Here is a 26,712-nt window from a genome sequence, read left to right on the forward strand (position 1 = left end):
AAGTGGTTTGTGGATTCTTCAGAATAAAGATCCCTCCCATGAGAGGAATGGCTCCCTATGAATGGATTTCAGTTTTTACTTTTGGTTCCTTAAAGATATGTTGGTCTCTCCCCTCCTCTTACCTTGATTGAAAGGTCTTCATCAGACAGCCTAAATGTCTTAGTATTGAAAATGCAGATAAACTTCGCTTTGTATTGGTGTTGCTGCAACAAGAACACAGACAGTATCTTGTCCACTTGATCTAACCTCTCTTTAAATGCAATTGAGAACTGTTCTCCCTGATTCTTAAAACTGCCTCACAAGCTAGAAGACACTTAAAAATGAGTAGACAGCATGGGATATTCAGAAGACTCTATCAGGGCCTATTTCTTAGATTCATTCTCTGCTTTAGCTCTTAAGGTATAGTATTCACAATGTACCAGCACACGAAACAGCTTTGTACCTTAACTGGTCAGATTTTTTTTTATCTCTGTATACACATATGATGTTTTATTTTCCTGTTTCAACTGAATGGAGGGCAGCAGTGTCTATACGTTATTTGACGTTGAAAATTATAGTCCCTGCAATGGGTCTAAATAATTTTAATTTTAATTTAAGAATTAGAAGGACTTCATACATTTTTACATGATAATTTATGGTTTTCAGATATGAAAAACATCCTTAGGTTAATTCTGGATGTTTTATCAAGTTAATCAGGTTCTGTAAAATAATTTAAAGTTCTGAGAAACTGATGAGGTTCATTTGCCCATTACAGATTTTCTGAGACTTCCACTTAACTTGATCATAATCTCTTGAGCATGTTTTTTTAAGTAATCATAGCACTTAAAAAATCACAGTCTTAAGCAAGACTTAAAGAAAACCTATTCTGGACTTCACAGTGAACTTCATTCTGTTTGCTTTCTAATTCAGACTTAATCATTTGTGATTACTGAGGTAAGAATGTATGCAGAACCTTTTTCTTGACCAGTTGGGTAAGGTTCCTTGCAGGTATTGAACTTTATACTTGCAGCTATATCTGATAATATGGGATATTTTACACAAGTTGTCATAAACAACAATCTATTCCTAAAAGTCAATTAGAATGAAGGTGAATAAACATAGTGATCTCAAAAACAGACAGATGATTTCTGTCGCCTGATAATTGCAGATAGATTGTCAGCATCCTCCCTGTTGTCACTATATGGATTGTAAGTATATATAATTAGGATAAAATATGCATTAATACATTACAGTATCACAAGGGCACCTAGGTGGTGCAGTGGGTAAAGGACTGGACTTAGATTTGGGAGAAAGGGAGTTCAAAACCAGCCTCAGACACTTGCCACTTACCAGCTGTGTGACCTTGGGCAAGTCACTTAAACTGATTGCCTCAAACCCAGGACCCTCTCCAGCTATCCTGATTCATATCTGGCCTCTGTACCCAGATGGCTCTGGAAGATAAAGTGAGGCTGGTGGCTTAGTACAGCACCCAGCCAACAAACTAAAATCCAGTTCATGTGCTAGTAATGACATCATCTCCCTGATATTGTGGTCTTCATCAAAAACTAAGGACAAACATACACTGTATCAAATTTTTCTTCCATGAAAGAAACTTCTTCAGTCATAGAAATTTACTTAATGGTCATATTGAAAATAATTTCTAGAGAGCCTTTGGTTAAAACTGAGCAATCTGAAAATGCTAGGATTCATTCTTTGTAGATTTTAGCTTCATTATTTTTTTCACAAATATAATTCTAAAGAACATGATATGTTCTTTATGTTACCATGAGATGAGTCAAAAAGTCATTGGACATTATTGTTTCCCTCCATGTTTGATTCCTGTTAAGAGAAAGAACATTTCTGGAGGGGCCTTTGTAAACTGTTGACCTCTAGGGAGAAAATGGGATAAATTTGTGTTAATTTTGTTTTGATTTCTCATCAGATAAATATTTATTTCATTTATATACTTACAAGTTGATAGAACTACGTGTGCAGGTTTTCTCTTCTGAATTATACTATTCTCCAATATTGTCAAGTAAACTGGAGACAATTTAAATAACTAAAACAAATAACTTTCATGATCTCCAGAAAGGAGTCTACAAATGTTTTACTGAAATAAAACTTGCATTCTGTTCCAGTTAGAGAATATAATTAAAAAATTAATAAAAAATAAATGTTATAAAAAGAAGAAAATGATGGGTATGAAAATTGCAGAGAACCAAGAAAAAATCTTTGTGAACTGATTCAAAGTGAAATAAGCTAAGCCAGGAAAACTGTATATGTCCATGGTAACTATACCAATTTAAAGAGAAAAGAATGTCACAGAAATAGAAAAATAATAGCAGCTGTAACAAAATGTGAAAAAACAAATGGACCAGAAAAGGATACATGGGAAGGTAACACCCTAACTTGTCCAGGAGGTGAGAGGTACACAGGGATTAAACAAGTAACATTTTTTCCAAATACATCCATTCCTCCCTAAAACAAAAAAAAATATTATTTGTCATATGGGATGACTCTCATGGAGGAACAGAGGAAGAGACACATGTGGGATACCCTGGTGATATAAGAAACAGAAAATATCAATAAAAATATTTTTTAAAAAACCCAACAATTTTTTTCAAAATTTTAATTTATTTAAGGGAATGGGGTTTCAGTTATTTGCCCAAGATCACCAAGCTAGGCAATTATTAAGTGTCTGAGCTTGGGGTTGAACTCCTTTCCTCCTGACTCTAGGACTGGTACTCTATCCACTGTGCCACTCAGCTGACCCTTGAAGACAACAAAGTTGAGGGTAGTAATAGAGCAGGGGAAAGAGGAAAGAGGAAAGAATGGGGTTTTGGTCAGTAATTATCACTGACAGATCACAAAAACTACGACAAAGCATTGAATATGAAAATAACTGTTGTTTACTCCTGTCTCACGTTTCCTGACTCCATTTGGGTAAAGATATTTCAGCTCCAGTGGGACAGTTGACTCTCCTGAAAACAATTGCAGCCTGTTAAACAATGAAAGGCAGAGCAATGGTTGAGATTAGGTGTGCAGTATGCAGAAGCAAACACATTACAGCAAAATCACATTTAATAACTCCAAAGATAGCAGCTGGAGAGGGTTGAGGGAAATGAAAATATAATATTTGACAAAAAAATGAATAAAAGAGAAGTGGTATGCCAGATAGTTGATAGAATATCTATACCTCACACCTCTCATCAAATTAAGCTACATATGGCAGTTGTTTGTCCTTTGTTCTCCAATTGTGCCATGATATAAGGGAGCTGATGCCATGACCTGCAGGTGAATTAGATTTAAGTGAGGAGGGACTGTGCAAAGTCACCCAGCTCATTTTCTCCTCCAGAGCCCTCTAGGTTCAGTGGCGAGACATAAATCAGGATGACTGGGGACGGCCATGGAGGCTTTTTTGAGGTAAAGTCTTAAATGGGTCTCAGTTTGACTGAGCCAACCCTATTCAGTGATAAAGCCTAAAAAAGGAAGAAATAAAGCAAAGAATGATCTCTTTTACTTAGTCAAAAGCAATCAACAGAAGGGGAAGACACTCAATATCTCTAAGGCATATTGCATATGTTAGATAAAGAAGGAATTGCTTTCATTTTCCAAGGTTAAGAGTCTTTCTCCAATAGGCCAAAGGAACAGGAAATTTTTCAAGGAAAAAATACAAGTCATTAATAGCCCTCTCACAAAATGCATCTAATGCCTCCAAATGAAAGAAGCAAACATTAAAATAACCCTGATCTTTCAGACAGAAAATAATAGAGATCTGCAGGTTCCTGGCTAGCCCCCTCTTTCTGATCCACAATAAGATTTATTGAAATCCCCCCTTTAAAGCAAAGAGGAGATATGCAGAAGGAGAGGTGCAAAGTTCCCACCCTGCCTTCTCTCTCCTCAGTCCTGAGACAATGGCAAAGATGGAGAAAGGGAGGATGGAAACATCCATGAGAGGAGGGGAGGCAGGAAGTGTCCCCCATGGTTGGTCTTTACTGTCTCCACCAAACCCCTCCACCCCAACTCCTCATCCCGAAGCCCCAGACCCTCAGACAAAGACCTGGGCAGACAAAAAGACCCAGGCAGGTGCAGCCCCAGGGGGCCAGCCATGTTCAAGTTCACCCCAACACATATGCACATATATACCTACATACAGTCACACACACGAACACGGATGATCGGACCTATTTACACAAAACATGCAAAAACAGAAATAGGAATATCTGCCACGCACCCGTACAGACATCCTCCTGAGGACTAACAACAAAATTCAATGGGGGTGGGTTGGGAGAGGTGGAGAGGTTTCACAAAAAGCTTAGAGGGGAGAAATAAAGATAAATAGAAGAAAGGGGGGAACTGAAGCAGGACCAGAGAAGGGTGTACTTACCTCCCTCGCAGCCCCTTCGGCATTTGCAAGACCCTCAGAAATGATCCTTCTGGAAGAGGGAGGGAAATGGGAATAAAGAAGGGGCACTATGTAAAGGGAGGGCAAGGCAAGTGGTGAGGGGCCCCAGATCTCCACCTGCTCCCCACTGCCTCACATCCTTTGGCAGACAAAGAAACTTCCTCTCAAATAGGGTGGGAGGGGGCGGGTACGGTGACGTCACTGCAGGGCGGGGCTTGTCTCTTCTGTGAGCACAGCCCTGAGAAGAGAGAAGAGGGGCCTCTATGACCCGAGGATCACAGTAATGGGGACCTTTCCCCCCCAATCCTCATCACCCAGCCCGACGAGGGGAGGGGGCCAGGACCTGAACGGTCCCTAGGTTTGTCAGGGCAGTCTGCTGGGGCTGCGGGTGGGGGTGGGGGACAGTAGCCGAGCTCAGCTTGGGGTGGAGGAGGGTGGACCCCCTTTGTGGAAACTGGGAGAGGGAGGCCCAGGGAGGGGAGGAGGAGCTCTCCGAATGGAAGAGCACAAAAGCTGCAGCAGCAGCTGTCAATCAGCAGCCTTGAACAGCACATGGACAGCGCACATCTCCTGAGCGGGGGAGGAGGGGGCTGGTCGGGAAGGGCCGGGGCTCAGCCTCCTTCCTCTAGGCAGGAGGAGACAAAGATGGAGGCCAGGTGGGGAGAGACAGAGGGGAACCCAGGCAGCAACCCAATGCCTACCCCCTTTGTTTATGTGTGGAGTCCCTTCTCTAAATCCTCTAAAATGTAACCCTAAGAGGGAACTCCACCCTCCTTTCTGGTTCAGTCTCTGCTACAAAGTGACTTCATAAACATCTTTCTGAAACTGTTTTAGATTTGTGGCTTTATGCTCTCCAACACCAGCTGGCCTGCCACTAGTGAACTGGCACAATGGAGATGCAACGGGAACTGCAGTCACGAGACCCAGACTGCTCTTCTGCTTACACACTGTTGGTGTCCAAAGACACTTCAGTTCTCTCATTCTCTACTTGCCAGACAGAGGAAAGGATATCCATTTGTAATGAAGCATGGGCCCGTGAGACAGAGTGAGAGGGAACTGGGCAATGCTGATGAGAAGACAGAAGGGAGCAGCCAAAGTAAACAGAAGTGGGAACATTCAGGAAATGTGTACAGCCAAAGAGCCAGGTCTACTACAGGCCTCTTCTTTGAAGTCAGAATGGCCAAACTTCAAACCCTAATTGAGTTTTAAAAGGTTGGCCCTGGACAATTCACTTTGGATGCCTAAGTCTCCTTTCTCTTTTGTGTTAAAATAGGCTTGGATAAAATGACCTCTGGGCTTTCTTCTAACCACAAATCTATGATCATAATCATGATCAGAAAAAAATGCTATTATTAGATGGGAATTAGAGTAAGGAGAGAAAAAACTTTTGAGAAGACAGAGAGAAGGAGGAGTGGGACGGATATTATCAAAGATGCAGGGGTAAAGAGAGAGACGGAAGAGAGATACAAAGGTAGACAGAGACACAGAGACACAGAGAAACTGAGATGGAGAGCCAGATGCAGCCAAATCGAGATGCAGACAGACACACAAACACACACAAACGCTGACAGAGAAACTGAGAAAAACTGAGAGAAATACAGAGAGATAGAAATCGATAGAAAAAGAGAACCATAGAGAGAAAGAGAAGCACTTTATGATGGACAAGGAAATGAAGGAAGATACCATTTTGGAGGACAGCTGGAAATTGAGTAAGGAGATAAAAATATGGCAAAGGAGAGAAACCTGGAGAAAAGAAAGGCAAACCAGCTAAGTCTTCTAGTGGTCAGATCATTATACCTGGTATCAACTGTGTGACTGAAGTTCCACCTAAGGGCCAGAGGAGCTGTCTTATTTTGTCAAAGTTCCTGAACAAATAGCAATCTCTCTTTTCATCTCATTCTGTTTATAGGGTTGAATTTGATGATTTCTAAGGACCTCAAGTTCTATGATCCTCTAGATTCCAGAGAGAGAGAGAGAAAGGATGTCGTTTTGTGATTAGTCTTGGAATAGGGAGAGACCAAGTTAGGGAGAGTCATTAAGGATGAAGACACAGTGTCCACAGGAAATACACATGCGGGGATTAAGGGAAGTATATAGAACAAAACAGCTAGTTATTCTGTTGGCCTCATCCTAGAGGTCAGAATGACCAGGGTTCAATTCCTAGTTCATGTTCAGGAAAAAATTTTGAATCTTGGTAATTCAGTTAGACTGTGTAAGACTCATTCTGCTGCTTTAAAGTAATAAAATCATACACAATGGTCCCAGAGTTGCTTCCAGCTGTAAAACTATGGTAATAGTCACAATAGTGGGAAAAGAAAAGATATCTTTTTCATAGGTGGAAATTAGGGGGCTGGCTAGGTGGCAAGGTGGATAGAGCAGTGGTCCTGGAGTCAGGAGTACCTGAGTTCAAATCTGGTCTCAGACAGTTGATAATTACCTTGCTGTGTGGCCTTGGGCAAGCCATGTAACCCCATTGCCTTGCAAAAAACCTAAAAAAAAAAGGAAATTAGGGTAAGGGAAAAGTTTTTGAGTAGGTGATGATAGATCGAAGGACAGAGGCAGAGACAGAGAAAGAGAAGGAAAGAGACAAAGCCAGGAACAGAGATGACTAGAGAAAACTAAAGAGGAAGGAGACACCTGTTGAGGGAGAGATTGAAAGGCAAAGTAAGCCTGAGGAAGGAAGTAAAGCATGATGGAAGGATATCTGACCTTGGAATCAAGATATTTGAGTTAGAAAGCTCATGCTCAATGAGTGTGCTATCCTGCTCAATTCATAAAATCTCTCTCAGCCTCAGTGTCCTTCCCTGTAAATCCATGACACTGACCTTGATGGCTTCTGAGATTCCTCCAGCTCTATGATGTTAAGGATGAGGTGGGGAGAATATAAGGTCCATTTGAGATTGGAGTCAGAAGGGAGTGGATTAGAGAAAATTATTCAGTGAGGAGGAGAAAAGTATAGAAAGGAGAAACTTCTACAAATGACATTTGAGGTTTAATTGTGGGACTGATGGAATGGAATCTCCATATAAATATTCTTGGAGTCAATATAGCTTGAGTTCTAATCCTTCCTTACACATATTCTTACTAGATGTGTGACCCTAGGCAAGTCACTTAAAATGATTAAACCTTTTATCCTTCTACCCTAAAATGAAGGGCTTGAACTCAGTGAACCCTGGAATTCTTCCAGCTCTGAGTCTAAATCTGGGAAGCAGGGTGATTGCAGAGGGTGAGAAGAGGCAGGGGTATGTACCAAAAAGGGAGAGTGGGATAGAAAGGGAAATAGGAACTTCTGCCTGGGAGGCAGCTCAGGGTCATTTAAGAGAGTCTTCTGGTTGGAGTGAGAAATACAAGAGTTTGCATTTGGACTCAGAGAGTACAAACTTGTTTTCTCCTAGGCAAGTGCCTTCATGTGGGCCAGGCACAGTTTTTCTTTCTGTCCACTGTTTGAGTTCAACTTGACGGTCTCTTATTTTCCTTAAAGCTTTATAGTGCAGTGAGGGCCAGAAAGTCCTGGGAACCTCGTATCAAAGGTGTGTTTTGGAATAGGAACCACAATCCTTTCGCTACATCTTGATGACCTAAAAATGTAGAAATTCCAAAAGCCCCTAGTGGTCTGATATTACAAAAAATCACCAGTCCATCAGCAAGGATATGGTCAAAGTTTAATTCACTGTTGTAACATGTCCTGACTGACCCTGGGTAAAAGAACATGCATGTTTGTTGAAAATGGCTTCTTTCTCAATAGTAAAAGTATTTGGGCCTTTCCCTTTATTTCCTACCCTTGGATAGAGAACATGACAGTCACTCAGCAGCTACCACACCTTTCAGACATCATAAACAGTGGAAATGTAAAGAAAGGTCAAAGGTAGTGCTCTCAAGGAGTTCCCAGGCTAATGACAGAGATAACATGCACTAACTATATACAAACCAGATACATATACATGATACAATTAAGATTTAGGAGGACTAAAAGGGAAGATTTTTGTAAGAGATAGAATTTCAGCTGGTACTTGAAGGAAAGCAAGGAAGCTTTGATAAGAATGGAGACCATTACAGGAACAGAGGACAGTCAGTGACCATGATAAGTCAGAAGAGGGAGCATCTGGTTCTAGGAAGAAAAAGGAGACCAATGTCACTGGATAACAGCTTAAGTGGATAGGAGAGTATAAGATGAAAGTGATAGCTGGGCAATTAGACAGGGCTTTGAAAGCTAACTATTGGTCTTTTTTTTTTAATTTCATCCTAGAGAAACTAGAAGCCATTAAATTGGAGAGTTGTATGGTGGGGCTTTATCTTTTGAACAGCTGAATGGAGAATGAAGTGAAATAGGATGAGCATGGAGGCAGGAAGAGCATCAAAAAGCTCTTTGCTATGAGAGGATTAGGAACTTCCTCAAAACTGTATCAGTGTCAGAAGACATAGGTGTCATGTGTGAGAAATGTGAAGATGACATATTGGTCAAATCTTGCCAACAAATGATAAATCCTTTGGTTTTCCTTCAAAATCCCCCCATTTCTCAGTTTGGCGCATCCCCTTTGGTCACTCTTCCTGTCCCTCTCTTGGGAAATACCTTCAGAATTCCACTTATTTCAGTTATATCTTCTGCTCCTGAAAGGGTATACAATATAAATTTCTTCCCTAGAAAACTGTAGTTGCTATTCATGAACCATAACCTCCGTTAGTAGGCTACTAGTAAGCTAAATCAGATGGAAGGCTTGAATGGCAGTTGAGAAGACATGCTCCAGTGACCAATGAAGGGAGCTGAAGCAGGTGCTGTTGAGGTCTTAGAGCTTGGTCAGACATGAAAATTGAAAAGATTGTCCTCAGCCTTCCAATGGCATTGCCAGATGTCTTGACTTTTTTGCCACTGAACATTGATAAATCTGGAAAACAAAATGAGAATGGCAAAATTCTGAACTCAGTCACACTTGGATCCAGTTCATTCCCCAGTCTGTATGTCACCCATAAATCTGTATTTTACCCAGTCATCTTGATGTCATCGGTCCTCTTCAAAAACAAAGGATGAACAAGAAAAAGAACAACAAGCATTGCTTTCAAATTAGCATGTTCTCTTTCATCTAAGATAACTGACTTGTGGCTAATAAATATGCATCTATGACGAAGCTGAGGGATTGATTCAATAATTTAGGGTTAGAAGGATGATTAGTGTGATGCGGGCTGATTTGGTGAAGAGGTGGGACACCTGGGATTGTTGGAGTGGACATATGGTAATTTTTTTTTACCATTTAAAACCCCTCATTGTGCTGTGCCATCCAGCACCTATTTTGGGTGGTAAGAGTCATTTTGTCCAAATATCTGTGGTCTAAGGGAGACCAGAGTGAAACTCATAGAAAGGGTAATAGTGCTTCAGTTAGTTACTTGTTATGGCATCCACAGGATGAACAGTTCTCTACTAGAATCATTGACCAAGACTGGGACTATCCATCTTGGTAGTCAAACCTACTTCCCAAGATTTCTTCTGGGAAAGGTAGAAAGATAGATCTGTATATAGGGAAATGATTCCAAAATGGAAGGAATAACTCATTTGTCTTATCAGCCCAAGAGTTCTATCCAAGATTGAAGATAGAAATTCCAGCTCCTACACCTCAAGGAAAATCCTTAATTCCACTGAAAAATGAGTAGAGGAAGTCATCTGATTGGGGTGCAAGTGTGTATGAATGGAAATGGCCAGTGACTGTATGAGTGAATGAATAAAAGTCATCAGGAGACAAAGGACCTCTGAAGACATGAATGTGACCAGTGGATAGATCTCCTCCCAGGGAGAGTCCCAGGCAATCATGATTTCCTGATCTAGCCCCAGGATCACATTGTGTATTATATGTAGAATCCCACTATCAGTTAAGTCTCCAGTAGCACAACCTCTTTGAAGGGAGGCATCAGCTCATCCTGTGGGGAGACTGAACCACATAAGGAACCAAAAAAGACACCTTGATCTTAGCTCATCTCTTGCCTCATTATTGACTTTTGTCAGTTCTTATGCCTTTGAAAATGGAGCTTAGAATCATAGTACAACATCTTGCATGCAGAAACTTCAGGAGAGAGGGAGCAGAGTTTTACTTGTATTGGGTTTTTCTTTGTAACATAGAATACGTGGCATGAACCTGGTCAGTATTTTGTCCTTGCACATTGAAGGGACGTTATTCCAGTGGTCTGATAATACAAAGGCAAAAGCGACAGCTTTCCTCTGACAATGTCCAAAAGTTGCAAAGACATAGTCTTTTCTCTGCGTTCCTACCTTTGGCCACATTAGGAATGCAGGGTGAAAGGGAGACACAGAGACACAGAGAGAGAGTCAGACAGGAGAGGAGGGTTTCTTTTCTGATTTGTAGAAATTTATACAATTGCAAACTAATTCGAGAACAAATTTCTGAATCATTGTAAATGTAATCTGTTTCATGTGTATTTCCAAATTTGGGGGACTCTGCAATTTGTCAATTTCCATATATGCTGCCATATCTTATTGGTTCTATGGAGACTTTTATGTAGGGAAGGTGATGTCATGGAGTAAATGATTCTAAGCCCTTATTGGATTTGGAGTTAGTTTACAAATTTTATCTTTTGGGATTCCAAAAGTGTTGAAAATTTAAGGTACTCACTTTTTTTAGTTTTTTGTTTTAAAGCATTATCTTATGTTTAAGATGAGTCCAATGCATCCCTGCAAGGAAAGAAAGAGGCTTGTTTAAAAAGAAGGCAAATGTGAATAAGGGAATAAGCAATTTCATTTTAGCGAAGGAAATTATCTGACTACTGTGGTATTCTGATACTCATTTAACTGAAGATAATTGCTAAATAAACCAAATTGGAAGCTTTTTTTTCTTAGTGATTAGAGAAACTACTGCAGTTTCCATTTTGATCAGGGAAGGATAAATTATTGCACTGAGTCTGAGATGTAAAAGAAAAATGTGCTAAATTTACAGAGGAGAGATCCAGTGGATTGAAGGCAATCAGCCTTAATGGAAGTCTGAGACAAGATTTAGAGGAGAAGATTGAGATAGGAGGAGTGAAGGAAGGAAGGAGAAGTAGTGGTTGGGGACTGGAGAGAAAGAGATATTTTGTTGCTTTGCAGAAATCATTCTGGTTTCATCTGAGTCAATAAAGAGAGAACTGAACCTTCCTGACATATCTTCAGTAGACCTGATATTGCTCCAACTCTGGTACAGCTCCTCATTATCCCACACCTGGACTATGGCAAGAGGGTTTCTGCCTGCCTCAAGTCTCCCCACACCAATGCACCATCCATTGGGGCAAGAGATTGTTTTTCATAAAGTAAAGACCTGTCATATCACCCCCAGCCCCAATAAATTTCAGCGGATCACTAGGACCTTCAGTAGCAGTTGGAAAATATTTGCTTTGGAGATCAAATCACTTCACAACTTGCCCTTTCTGCATTTCCAGACTTATTATGCCTTATACTACTACAGCTCCCCCATTAATTCTGGAGTGCAGTGAAATTCTCCTCCTTTCTGTACAATGAATATGATGACACCACCCAACTAATGCATTTTCACTAGCTTATGATCATGATGGTTCTGTTCTATCTCTTCAGGTTTATATGGCATAGGTCACTCCTTGGAGTTCAGACTATTAGAATTCTTGTTCTTATTCACACACTGACAAGCCACCAGTACATGACAGGAAGAGAAAAGAAGATATCCCTCTGGAAATGTTTGTGAGATCCAGAGATTTGAAGAGAAGCTAGCTGTGAGGAAGAGACAAAGAAAAGGGACCTCTAGCAATGAGGGTTGGCAGAAATGTGAGAAGTGACACAGTCAGGCCACAAGAGGATAGAACCCTGTCCTGAACAGTCAAGGGCTCCAATTTCAATTTTGCTTCAAAACATGCTTACTAGCTTCCTGAGGTTTGGAAAGACCTGGAAATTGTCTAGCTGATTGGCTCTTTAAATGATGGCATAGCCTTGGTTCATTCCTACTCTAAATGTCGGATGTCAGTGATAAACAAAATGAAGATACTTGTTATTTTGGGGTCATTGTGAACATCAGGTCCAAAGCCACTAAGTAGCAAAGAGTGATAAAGGGATGGCTTTCTATGGAGAGGAAGTTTTCTGAGGGGACTATTCTTAGAAGACATGATGAGCTGAGTTCAGATCATAATCCCCATTCTCAATAAACATTTAAACTTTGGGCAATTCACACAGGGTGCAAAAGCCTCAGTTTCCTATGATACAATATAATATAATACAATCAAGCTGGACCCGAGGGCCTTCAAGTTTCTTCCCAGCTCTAAATCTATCATCCTATTAGTGACAGGAAGAAAAACAAAAGACTACTTATGACTGGGTGAGAATGAGACAAAGGGAAAAATAAAAACTTCTGAGGAGGGAGGTATTGATGAAGATAGAGAGAAAGAGAAAAAACAGACAGACAGGCAGGGATAAAAATAATCAGATAGGAAGAGAATAGGAGAGCAGGTCAGTGAGATATGAAAATTGTAAGAATTGAGAAAGACAAAAAGAGCCACATGAAAATGAACAAGGAGGAGAAGGAAGACACAATTATGAAGGACAATGAATGAAGAGACCCCAAGTGAAAGGGACATGCATATGGTAGGATCCACTTGGCCACTGTAGAAGAAGGCAGCTTTGTGTCCTAGTGGTTAGATCTCTCTCATTGGAGTTGACTCATTGATTTTAAATCCCAACAGAGCTTCTACTATACAACTTTTCTCACTCTGGAGAAATCACTTTAACATTGGCTACCTCCGATTTCTCCTCAGCAAGTGTATTGGGTAGGATTTGATGGGGCCTATTGAGAATCACTCTGTATTCCAGAAAGAGAAAAGGCTGTCCCCTGGAATTAAACTCTATTGAGAGTTGTAGGAAAGCAGGTACTGGGGATAAGGAGTCCTCAGGAAATTAATGTGTGCGCAGTGGGAGGAATAAGTAGTGGAAAATAGTCAGTTCCTCTAGAAGATTCTTTTACAAAGTCAGAATGACTTCTGTCCAAATCCGAGTTAAACTACTGAATATTTGGGGTACAGAAATCCAGAGTGCCTAAGCTTCTCTGTTTTGTTACCCTATAATAAAATTGAACTCAGTTGTCCCTAGGGTTAAATATGCCTCTAAATGAATCATCATTGTCAAGAAAAGAGAAAAAAGACCACTTATTTATTGGTGAAAATTGGAATAAGGAGAAAAAGTTTTTGATGACAAGACAGAAAGGAGGAGGAGGAGCAGAAATGAAAATGAAAGAAAATCACATATTAAGGACTAACAGAATAATGGGAAAATCCATTATGCAGGAAAATGAGGAAGAAATAGACATTACAAGTGAGAGAGAGATGTTAATGAAAGGGAAGTCGATCAATTGAAGAGTAAGCCCGAAAGGAGTCCTTTTTAGAGTACTCTATGCTCTGAATTGATTACTTGATTTTAAATCCCACCTTGAGTGCTGACAAAGCTTGGATATATTGGAGAATTCTCTTATCCCTTAGCAACCCATTTTTAGTCAGATCATTGTGCTTGGCTTGGTGGTGTCTAACAGTGTGGAAGCTCGATGTTATAAATTCCAGAGAGAGAAATGGTTGGCTACTTGGGACTAAGCTTGTAATGGATGTGTGGAGAGAGAGTTAGAGACAGTGAGGCATTGAGCATGAGAATGTGAACGAAGGATGCATCCAAAGGAAATAAATGTATGTGCAGTGAGAGGAACATTTAGGGAAAACAGCAGGCTCTTCCACTGAATGCTTCTTGGATCTGAGAACTACCTGAGTCCAAATCCTAGCTAACTTTCTGAATAATTTGCACTAAGTAATTCAGTTAGAGCCTCTCAGCTTTTCTTTTATTTTAATATAGCAGAATTGGACTTACTGACATCTATGATTAATTCTGTCTCTAAATGTATGAAGATAGGCATCAAAGGGAATAAAGGATAAATCTCTTATTTATGGTAGGTACGTAGTAAAAAGATGAAAGTCTTTTGGGGCCTGAGAGAGATGGGAATGTGAGAGAGTGAAGGAAGAGAGCAAGAGAATCAGAGAGAGACATAAAGCAATAACAGCAGATAGTGACAATGAGATATGAAGCCAAACTCAGTGAGCTATACAATAAGAAACAGAAGAGAGAATGTAAAAGAGAAAAGCACATGACAGTAATCAAGAAGTGATGGAAGAGCCAGTTATGGAAGAAAATGAGAAATACACAAGTGACTGCAGATGAGGGAGGGATAATATCAGAGAGGTTCAGAGAGACAAAGAGAGAATCAGATACAAAGTTGAGAGCCAGAGCTAGGTGGCACAGGGCAGAAAGCTCTGTCCTTGCATTGCATTCAGGACTACCTGAGTTCAAATCTGGCCTCAGACACTTAATAATTGCCTAGCACTGTGACTTTAGGCAAATCCCTTAATCCCATTGCCTTAAATAAATAAAATTGAAAAGTTAAAAAGAATGAGAGATGGAAGAAAAATGAAAGGAATTCACTTGGTAATGAGCAAAGGAATTGGGAAGAGAACATTTTGTAGTAATCAATTGAGCAGGGAGATGAAAAGTTGTAAAGAGAGTGAACCCCTGGTAAAGGTAGGGCGGATTAGGTAGGTGTCCTAGTGATTAGACCATCAGACTTGAAGTTGACTGAGTTTCAATTCCAGATCAAGAGGAAACAAACTCTCTTCCTCTGTAGAAGTCCCTTATCTACTAGCAGTCTCCATTTTTATCTCATTGAGTTTATTGAGTTGGATTATTTCATATCTTATGGTTCTCCAGCTGTATAATCCTCTTGTTTCCAGACATCCAAAAGGATGCCCACTTGGAATTAACCTTGCAGTGTAGAAAGAGGAAGTTCAAGGGAATCAATCATTGAGAGTGAGAAGGAGACAGAGGCAAATATCCACATGAAATAGATGGGAGTGTGTATTGTTGGGAAAATGTAAAACAACTTGATATCCTTATGGACCCATTCTGCAATGGATTCTGAGTTTGAATCCTAAGTTATGTTCTTAAGAAATGTTTAATCCTGGGCAATTGTCTTACAAGGTTGACCTCGAATGTACTTATTTACATTACAGTTGGATACAATCACCCTTAGATTTCATTCCAGTCCTATATTTTTGATCCTATGGATTGGTATCAAATTAAAGATCAGTTATCATTAATTGGTCATTAGAGGTAGGAAATGAGTTGTGAGTTAGAGAGGACTGAGAGAGAAAAACAAAAAGAGACTAAGCAAGAAACAGAATGAGAGAGTTACAGATATAGAGATATATGTAGAGAGTGGCAGTGAGATAATAGAGAAACCCGCAAAAGATGCACTGACAGAAACAGACAGAAACTCTCCTGCAGAACCACAAGATAACAAGCAAGAGCAAGAGGGAAGAACCCTTTATGGAGGATGCTGAGGAATGTAGCTAAGAGATCACATTGAATGACAGTGAAAGAGATACTGAGAGTGAAAGATACACAAAGAGAATTAGGTAATAATGAGAAATAAATTGAGAGAAGAGATTATATATCTACAGAAATTGTGGAATAGGGTTTGAGACCATAGCGGTTGATAGAGGTTAAGAAGAGACACCACATAATTATAAGGTAAGCCAACTTGGTGACCTGGTGTTAAGAGCCTACTGAATCTCAGATTTTATATACCCAAAGCAGCTCTGACTTTTTAACTTTAGAAGAGTCATTTAAACTGTGTCAGCCTCAGTTTTTTTCTTTAGTAAAATCATGGAGATGGATGCAATGGTTTCTATTGTTGTTTAACCTGTTTGATCTCTTTGGTATCAAGTAGTACAGAGATTTCCCTTGTGAATTTGGGTTTGGAAAAGATAATCAAAAAGAGAGGGAAGAGGGTAACAAAGTGGGGCAGCTAGGTGTTTCAGTAGATAGAGCACCAACCCTGGAGTAAGGAGTCCCTGAGTTCAAATCTGGTCTCAGATACTTAATGATTACCTAACTGTGTGGCCTTGGGCAAGCGTAAGACCCATTGCCTAGCAAAAATTAAAAAAAATAGGGCATCAAAGTGTATAAAACCCAGAAAGGACAGTTGGGAATTCTGTCTATATCAAAAAAGTTGTGGCCCTTAGTGGAATGATCTTTGAAATTTAGGGACCTCAGTTCAAATCTTATTTTACATACATTAACTGGACAGGTCACTAAGAGTGGAAAAGCTTCTTTTTGTTTTCCTTAAATGTAAATGAGCTCAGCTGTCCTGCCACTTCCTTCCTGCTTTCAATCTATGATCTTGTTAGGTATAAATACAAAAGAAAAGGCCTGTCCTTACAGGGCAAATAATAGATAGGACAGGGACAAGGAGAATGAAGTAGAGATGGAGTTGGCCAGAGAAAAAGACCAGGAAAGACAAAGACAGGTATAACAATAAAATCAGAGCGGGTAGAGACTCAAAGAAAAAGAGCCAGAGATAACAAGACAAAGACACAGTGGCCAAGTGAAAGAAATAAATAGACAGAGAGAAGGCTTTGAAAATGAACAAAGGAAGGAAGGAAGACCCATAGAGCAAAGAGACCACAGGCAATGGAGAGAAGTACAGAGAAAAGATGACTAACAAATGTAGGTCAACCCCTGTAGGTGTCATTGTGTTTAGAGCACTATACTTGGAGATGACTTTTGCAATGATGAACCCACCTCAGCTGTTTACAATCTCTGTTTTGGAGAAGTCACTTAACCACTGTCAACCTCAGTTTTCTCAGTAGTAAGTTTATGGGACTGGATTTGGTGGTGTCTAAAGACCCTCCATTTCCATGACCCTCTAGAATCCAGGGGGAGAATGGGATGTCTATTTGGAATTAAACTTGAATGCCTACTGAGTTGGATTGTGTTGGAGGGAATCAAGCACTGAAGATGAGGAGACAGAGGGAAGCTTCCATAGAAAGTAAGAGTGTCTGCAGTAAGGGGAGCATGTAGACCAAAATACCTGGTTCTCCTAGAGAACTGTTCTTGAAAATCAGAATAAGCTGAATCCAAATCCTAGTTAATATTTGCAATAAATACTTGACTCAGGGAAATTCACATAGAGTGTTTAGTCCTAGGGTTTGTGTTGTACTGAAAGGTTGGCATCTACGGAACCTCCAGCTTTAAATATATACTGTAAGTCATGATAAGGCAAAAAAGAAAAGACCAATTATTATTGGAGGGTTTTAGAATAAGAACAGGAATATTTTAAATGGAAGCTAAGTGAAAACAAGGGAGGGAGAAGGAGATTTTGTGACTGAAAATGTGAGGGAGAAAGATAAAAAAGTTAAGATAAAGACAAAGAGTGCAGAGAGTGCCAGGTAGTTATTAAGAAATACAGAGACAGACTGCTAGGAGAGACATAGAGGGACAGATGGAGATATCAAGATGAGGGAGGGAGACAGAGATAGATATAGCTAGAGAGAGAGAGAGAGAGAGAGAGAGAGAACAAGGAGTCAAAAAGAGGTAAAAGGATAGGACCCCTTTGGAAGCATGGGTCATAGGTCTAGTTTTATGATGCTCTGGATGCCCAGGAATGAAAAAGATATCCTCTTGGATTAAGTGAGAGAAAGAGAGAAAAAGAGATGGAGACAGAGTGAGAGAGAATCAGAGGAAATAAGATATCTAGGATGAGACAGACAGAAGGGAGAATCCAGAGGAAATAGACGAGTACACAGTGGGAGGAATATACAGTGCTAAGCAGACAGGTTTCCTAATGGTTTCTTTTTGGAAGTTAGAATGACCTGAGTTCAAATTCTCATTAATATTCTGAATACATGTTTGACACTGGGCCATTCATACTGTGTCTGTGTGTGTGTGTGTGTGTGTGTGTGTGTGTGTGTGTCAAATTTAACTGCTGTTTTACCACAATGTAGCTTGTTCCTTAGAACTCTAAAGTTTTCATCATATTCATGACAGGGGAAAAGAAGCAACCACGTATTCATGGGTTTTAATTAGACTAAGGAGATAAAGATTTCAAGCGGATGATGATAGAGTGAAGAGTAGAGGGGAAGAGAGAAATAGAGACAGGGAAATTGAAGGAAAGTGACAAAGACAAGGGGCAGAAATATTGTGTAAAAGAAAGCAAATATTGTGGAGAAGCTAGACAAAAGAATAAGGAGACCCAAGGAACAATAAGGAGGGAAAGGTAAAGGAACACCAAGTAGATTGAGGGGAGGGGGCAGCACAATGGGAAAAGATGTGACCTTGCATTAGAGTTAGAAACCTGATGCTGTGTCTAACTGTGTTATCTCCCAAAATTCCCATTACATCTCTCACACTCCATTTCCTCCTCTGTAAAATGATGGAACTAGCCTTGATGGCCTCTAAGGTTACTCCAGGTCTAATTTTCTTGAGGTTTTTCTCTGTGAGGAGGGGGATTTCTGTTTACCATATGTATACATAAAGACCGTTTGATGAAACAGGGAAACTAGGCTTGGAGAGAAAAGCAGGAGTAGAAGGGAGGTCCAAGTGAGTTGTGTATGAAAGGAATTGTTTTTTGGTGGCAATCTAAACCTGGGCTCCCCTCCTGTGATCCATATTCAGTGGGGTTTTATCAGAAGGGGTGAATGGAGAGAATGACAGGCGTAGGGCAGTGTGGAGAGTGGGAGGAACATCAAGCTCTTGTTTTGGTGTAGGCCCTCCATACTTTTGCCTTAAATGGCTCCAGGAGTGGCAGCAGGCCAGAAAATGGGCAGAAACCCTTCTGAACCTCAGGAACTTGCGGAAAAGCCCCATTTACAAGCAGATAAGGGAAATGGACTCACTCAGGTCTCTAGATTTGTGGCCTTCTTAAAAAACTTTAGGTTAAAGCAGTTGCAGATTTGCTGGTGGGGTGGTGCTGCCCTTAATAGAATAGGTTAGAATAGCATGCTTCTCCCAGCAGATCATGGGTATGTGGACTGTGAAAAGACTGGGAGGATTTCAATGATGAGCACCGGGTCCAAACTCCTCATGGTACAGGAAAGGAACCTATGAAACAGAGGAGAGGCCACATGTCCAGGAAGAGCAGAAGTGGGATCTATGTGGGAGTCTCTCTTACCGGCCAGACTACCTGCCTTACTTCTGTCCACCTCCCTCCTATGCCAGTGTGTGGGATAAAAATCCACTTAAATAATATAGAGACTCCTGTGAGCAAAAAGGCAAAGTTTTTTTTGGCTTTTCTTGAGAAAAAGGCATATTCCAAGTCTCATAAATGTCATGAAGACCAAGGACCTGTTCCCAGGAGTCAGTCAAGCATGATTATATGGCCTAGCACGATTACCCCCTCCATAGCCCCATCTCTTCCAACCTGATTGGTTAAGGTTTTCAGAGTTATAATCCTTACGCAAAATATATACCCAGCAATAATGAGAAGAATAAAAATTTTTCATAAAATATTACCTCACCATCCAGGTGGTGAGGGTATCAAAAGATTACTAACGATCTTCTGTTAAGTGAATTAATGTCTGAGTATGCAACATCTTCTAAGGAACTGTACTGTCTCTTCAGTTTAATACTTATCAAACAAGAGAAGTCAGGCTTCTCGTCTCACAGTCTGTTATCAAATAGGTGGCTATTTAAGACTGCAAGATCTCTTCTCTGGAAGTATTCCACCATTTCCCTCCCTATCAGAATCAATGCAAGGTCTTTCTGGAAATAATCCACTGTTTCACTCCCTAATAGAATCAGGAGGGTGTCTAACTTGGAATATAAGGCCTCTCTCCCACTTTTAAGAATAGTCTAAGGGTAATAGTCTGTCTTTGTTTTAATAATTTTTAACGCTAAGAGGACTTCAATAGGAACGTTAACTCTTTATTTTATTTTATTTTATTTTTTAGGTTTCTGCAAAGCAGTGGGATAAGTGGCTTGCCCAAGGCCACTCAGCTAAGTAATTATTAAATGTCTGAAGCAGGAATTGAGCTCAGTTACCCCTAACTCCAGGGCCGGTGTTCTATATACTGTGCTATCTAGCCACCCCGAGGACTGTTAATTCTTAAGATGGTATATTCCAGTCACCAGCCAAGGTTCATGTACCCAGTGAATATCTCTCAGAAGCTTCTCTTCAGCTGCAGGTTTCCACTGTTCCCTGGGGTATGGGCAGATTGGCCATAGAGCTTTGTATTCTGAGGGGTTGTCCTGATGACAATGATTTATGAGAAGAACAAGAAAATTCCTGAATTTTAGAGCAGTGTGTGCTACACAGGTTTCAGAGTGAACCTCAACAAGTCCCATGACCTCTCTCACCATATTTCTCTAGCCTTCCAGCTTCAATATTCCCATGGGCCTTGGAGGTAGAGGGCTAGACCAGGTTATGTTTCCTTTCGCTCGAAGTTAAAAGCCTAGGGGGGACAAGAAGGAGGCAGAGATAAGTCTTCTCACCTGGTAAATGTGGACAGGTGCAAGGAGGCCTTTTTGGCATGGGAATCAGGGAAGTCATCCTGGAAGTTTGTAGCCTCTAATTTGGGAATTCAAGGATTGCAAAGAGGGAAGGAAAAGACTGCAGAGAAGATTTGTTTTTTTAGAGTCCTCTCTTTAAGAATCCCTCCTGGGAGGTGTAGGGTTCCCCTATTTACCCTTGCTTTTTGCAAGTGGATGCACAGTCCCCTAAACTCCCATGTAAGTGTGGCTTTCAGTAGGTTAATAATTCCTTGTCCAGGGGCCCAGTTTGTATCTACATAAATTTCTGTGGGCCAGTCAGAGATATATGGTCTTAAATAAGTTCAGGACCATAAATATGTTCAGGTGTGGATAATAACAGTAACAATGGGAATCAAGGCAGTGCCAAACATTATTACAGGCAATGGGGAAGATGGGGAAGAGACAAAGAAAAAGGGACATCAACACACAATACAGGCATGTCCAGTAACACAGAGTCTAACTCATGGAAGGGTATCCCTGCATGGGGAAGCACAGAGAAACAAGTGCCTTTAGCAGGAAGGGTTGCTACTGCTGGAGGGGGAGCCTTTCTACTATGGGGAATATGTGCTCCAAAGGGCCCTTTTGAGAGTAAAAGTCATATACTATGTGTTTGGACCTTCTCCCTTTAGGTGGCCCAGTTGCCAATCACAAGTCAGAGAAAAAAATGTCCATTTGGGGGGTCTGTCATCCAGAAGAATAAAACCAAGATGGTTTTATACAAAATCTTATTAGAAAAACTCCTGCATGCTAACCTTCAAAAAATGTTATTGTCCGTATTCTTCCATGATTATGTCATATAGGCTCACAATCTTCCTTAAAGAGAAACTATCTTTACCTAGCTTTGTGGGCCTGGGCAAGCAACTAAACCCCATTTTCCTTGAGAGAGAGAGAGAGAGAGAGAGAGAGAGAGAGAGAGAGAGAGAGAGAGAGAAATTATCTTTAGTTTCAGTGATATTCTATTTTTCTCCAGTTCAACATTCACTTTGAAAACCTTGAGTTCCAAATTCTCTCCCTTCCCCCTAGCCCACTCCCTCTCACTGAGAAAGCAAATTGCTTGATATAGGTTAAAAATGTGCAGTCATGAAAAAATATTATACTAGTGATGTGAAAAAAGTAAACATACTCATCCCCCAAAAAGAATAAACTCAGAAAATTAGGTGAATAAAAAATATGCTTTAGTTCTGTATTCACACACAATCAGCTCTGTATTTGATATGCATAGTATTCTTCATCACAAGAACTTCAGATTTCTCTTTGGTCATGGCATTCCTGAGAAAAAGTAGGTAGATGATCATCCAAAGCTGATCATCCTGCAGTATTGCTGTTACTCTATATAGAGACCATGTCAAGGTTAAACCAATTTCATGGTTTCAAAACCATCTGGTCTCATGAAGAAACAAAACATTTTGCAGATGATATCATGATATACTTAGAGAATTCTAGAAAATCAACTAAAAATCTGCTTGAAACAATGAACAAATTCATTAGTGTTGCAGGACATAAAAAAGACACATATAAATCATCCCCGCTATGATATGTTACCAACAAAGCCCAGCAGCAAGGTTAGAAAGAGAAATTCCATTTAAAATTTTATGTGGACAGCAGAAAACATGTAGGAGTCTACCTGCCAAAATATACGCAGAAACTATAGAAACACAGTTACAAAGCATTTTCATACAAATTAAGTCAGATCTAAACAACTTGAAAAATGTCAGGTGCTCGAGGGGAGGCCAAACGAATATAAAAATACCAATTATACCTAGATTGATCTACTTATTCAGCATCAAATCAGTCTGCCGAATATTGTTTTACAGAGTATGAAAAAAATAGCAAAATTCATTGAGAGGTACAAAAGAGCAAAAATATCAAGAGAATCCATTATTTGAAATGCAAAGGAAGGTGGCCTATGCATGTAGAAATAAAAAGTAAAAAGCGGCAGTCAGCAAAACTGTTTGATACTGCCTATGAAAGAGAGTAGTGTATCAATGGAATAGAGTAGGTACTAAAGAAACAATAGTAAATGACTATAGTAATCTACTCTTTGATGAAACCAAAGACTCCACCATCTGGAATAAGAAATCACTATTTAACAAAATCAGTTGAGAAAAATGGAAAATAGTATGGCAGAAAATAGATATAAACCAATATCTCACTCCATATACCAAGATAATGTCTGAAAGTCTACATGATTTCAATATAAAGGGTGATACCATAAGCCAATCCAGAGAACAAACATGATCTACCTGTTATATCCATAAAGAGGGAAGGAGTTTATTACCAAGCAAGAAATGGAAAACATTAAAAATGCAAAATGGATAATTCTGATTACACTAAAATTAAAAAGCTTTGCTCAAATGAAAACGAATCAAACGAGCATAGAAGTAATGCCAAAAACCTGGGAAGCAATTTTTACATCCACTATTTCTGATAAAAGTCTCATTTCTAAAAGATAAAAAGAACAGAGTCAAATTCATAAGACCTGAACTCAAGTCCCAACTCAGCCTCTAAATAATTACCTAGCAGTTTGATCTTGGGCAAGTCACTTTACCCATACTGCCTTACAAAAAAACTAAAAAAAAATTTAAAAATTATCAGTAGGTAGAGAAGATTTATTTTAGAACCAACTATTCACCAGGTAAAAAGCAAATTTAAGATATACATATAAAAGTCCAGAATGTAGCATTTGTGCTGCTTGTCTTGCTTTTCGAATATACAACCAGCTCACTATTTCCAATGGTAGTTGCTCCCTATTCTAGAACATAAAACTCCTATTGGCTGGCTGTATTCTAAAGTCCCCCAAAAGGGCTGGGTGGACTTCCCCTTCCATTCTCCTATCTACAGAGCAGATGAAGGGAGGAGTTTTAAAACTATCACATATGTGCTTAGATATTCTTTAGCACATCTGTACATGTGGTGAAATTGATCTCTAATAACTCTATTGAATAGAAGAAATTTTTTTTGCTAAATTAATTTAAGGAAAATTGTTCCACACAGACAAAATAATTATATACTGACCTAAGATGTGTGATCAATGAAGTTTTGCTATTTGAGGCCGTATTTTTGGCACTTTAATTTGATCGAATTCTTACTTTGATCATTAAATATGTATGCAGAGTTCATAAGTTGTCCCTTGGGATATGAAGAACACTTTTCCTCATGGACCTTTTGGAACTCTCTTAGACCACTGTATTCATCAGAACAAGCAAATCTTTCACAGTTGGTGATGTTGAAGTATTGCTCCTGCAGTGAACAACGTTCCCCTGGTGAACCCCATTTCACTTTGCATGAGTGCAAATAATTCTTCCCGGGTTTTTAGAAACAATCCTGCTTGTCCTTCATTGTGGCACAATTATATTTCAGTTCAACCATACACACCAATTTGTTCAGTCATCCTTCAACTGATGGGCATCGCTCATTTTGCAAACCTTTCCCACCACAAATAAGGCTTCCATGAATATTTTTGGTAAAGTATTTCTGGGATGCACTGACTTCTAGGTCAATTATTGCAAACCTGCTGAAAAATACACCTGAGCAATGTTATCCAGGTGGATCTCCCCTCACATAGGGGGACCATTCTGCAGACCCTTTTATACAGCAATTTGACTATAATATGAATTTACCTATGAATGGGGAAAAGAGCAGGAGAGAGGAGGAAGGGATTGTTATCCCCATGGAAGAGAGGTCAGGACATGATTGAGGGGCCTGAAGGGTGGACTCAGAGAAGCCAGAACATGAGGAGGAACAGATGCATGTTGGGGTCAGCCTCATGAGGCCCTGCCTCGAGATGGAAGGAAGAACTTTCCAGCAGGTACACATCACAAGGCCAGACAGGGAAACATTCAGGAGAGGACAAATGACAGGGAGGGGCCCTGGACAGACACACTGGCCCCAAAGAGGACTGACACAAGACCAGAATTTAGGAATCCAAATCTCCAGCCAGTGGGCACACTTAAATAACTTCTGTCTCTCAGGATGGAGGTCTCAATCTGAGCCCTGATCCATCAGTGGGGCTGGTCGTCTCTCTGAAGCTCCGATTTTCTGCTTTAAATTGGAGGATTTCTTGAAAGGGTCTTTTGGGATGTGTGGGGCTAGTGGGTGGTGGAAGACCACTGAGCCCCAATCTGAGGGGCAGGAGCTGTAAGAGATCCCAGGACTCTATAGCCAATGTCACAGACGGGCTTTCTGGAATGCAGAGTTCTTTCAGTTCCTTATGTAAAGTCCAATTTGCATGATGTAACTTTACACACAGCAATATCTGTCTGCTTTCCCTTCTATTCCCATTCAGTTTTCTTCAGACACCTCTCATATTTAACATTCTAAGAATCCATTCACCTTATTGAATTCTTTCTTATTTTCTGGTTAGATTTAACTAGCTCTGAGAATGAAAAGCTGAGGTCTTCCACTACTATTGTTTTCCTCTCTATTATCTCCGTTAATTCATTTTAATTCTCCTTTAACAATCTGAATACCAGGCCATTCCCTACACATATGTTTACTATTGATATTACTTCATTTGCTATGGTTCCTTTAATCAAGTTTTGGTTTCCCTGCTTGCCCCTTGTAATCAGGGTTCTTTGGGCTTTTATTTTGTCTGAGGGCATCATTGCAGCTCTTGCATGTTTTACTTCAGATGAGGTATAATAATTGCTTCTTCAGACCCTTTATTTTAACTGCGTTTATCTCTTTCTCTTAAATATATTTCATGAAAGAGCAAAACAACTATTCTAGGAATAGCTTTCTAATCCATTTTGCTTCCCATTTCCATTGCATAAGGTAACTCATCCTATTCACGCAATTATAATTATTAGCTATCTTCTTCCCTCCATTTTATTATCTTCTGTTTCTCCTCCTCCTTCTTCTCTTCCTCCTGCCTCTCCCTCTCTCTCTCTCTGTCTCTCTCTCTGTCTCACTCTCCCTCTCTGTCTCTCTGTCTCATTGTTTCCAGGTCTCTCTACCTCTTTCTACTGTTCCTCTGTCCCTCTACTAATGTATCTTATATAAAACCCTTGGCCTTTTTTCATCAGTTAACTCTTATTTCACTCCTTTTATGTTCTATTGTCATCTTTTCCTTCTTGCCTATAGGATAAGATAGATATTGATGACCAAATGAGTAAGTATCTACTTTCCCTTTGGGAACCAATTTAGATATGGGAGGTTTGACCATGGTCCTCCACTCCCATTTTCCACTCCTCTGTAAAAGTTCTTTCTTGTTCACCTATTTTATGTGAGATCAGTTTCCCACTCTTGCCCTCCATTCTACCTTCTCCAAGAGCATACAAATTTCACACCTATCCTTCCATTTTAGGTCATCCTTACCTTTGTGTCCCATGCCCAAACCCCCCTTCTTTGTAAAATTGTTTTACCTACTCTAATAATAACAGGAATCCTTGGAAAATATGTGATTCATTTTCCATTTTAGGAAAGTATAGAGTTTAATCTTATTGAGTTCCTTGGGATTTCTCTTTCATATTTACCTTTTAATGCTTCTTGTATTTGAAAGTCACCTTTTCCACTCTTGTCTTTTCATCAGGAATGCTTCAAAGGCCTCAATTATTGGAATATCCTTTTTTTCCTTCTTGATGTCTTTCTGTAGAGAGCAGGACCAGACAAATTGGGATATTCTTTGAGCCTGTGGTTCCAGCCACAAGCATCTTGTCCGCTGAGGGTTCAGAGGCTATATGTGTTTTCACACGGAGCAAACCTGCTGTGGGTGATGTAGGAAAGAACCTGAGAAGCCTTTCTGGACAAAGAAGCCAACCTTTATTAAGAGAAGCAAAGGGGTGGTCTCAGAATGCACTGGACAGACTGGAGGCCCCCCTTCATATCTCTCAAAGCTTGGCTTCTTTCCCCAGAAGGCTTCCCAGGTTCCTTCTTACACCACAATGTTCTCAGAGAGTGTCTTCTACCACAGAGTCTTCTCCTCTGAGTGTTCAGAGAGCTGTTTTGAAAGAAGGCAATTGCGTAGGAATGAGAGTTTGCTCAGAGAGAT

The 26,712-nt window shown here is 40.1% G+C and overlaps 1 long non-coding RNA gene across 1 annotated transcript in view; it reads right to left on the reverse strand.

Annotated features, from left to right (window-relative positions):
• LOC141502501 (uncharacterized) overlaps positions 1-26,333 on the reverse strand; it is a 168,105-nt gene extending 141,772 nt beyond the window's left edge. The window contains exon 1 of the long non-coding RNA XR_012472557.1: positions 26,198-26,333. This is a non-coding gene — a long non-coding RNA (uncharacterized LOC141502501). The remainder of the gene's footprint in view (positions 1-26,197) is intronic.
• Positions 26,334-26,712: the final 379 nt, after the last annotated feature.

Source organism: Macrotis lagotis, chromosome X, assembly GCF_037893015.1.
Source record: "Macrotis lagotis isolate mMagLag1 chromosome X, bilby.v1.9.chrom.fasta, whole genome shotgun sequence".
Lineage (NCBI taxonomy): Eukaryota > Metazoa > Chordata > Mammalia > Peramelemorphia > Peramelidae > Macrotis > Macrotis lagotis.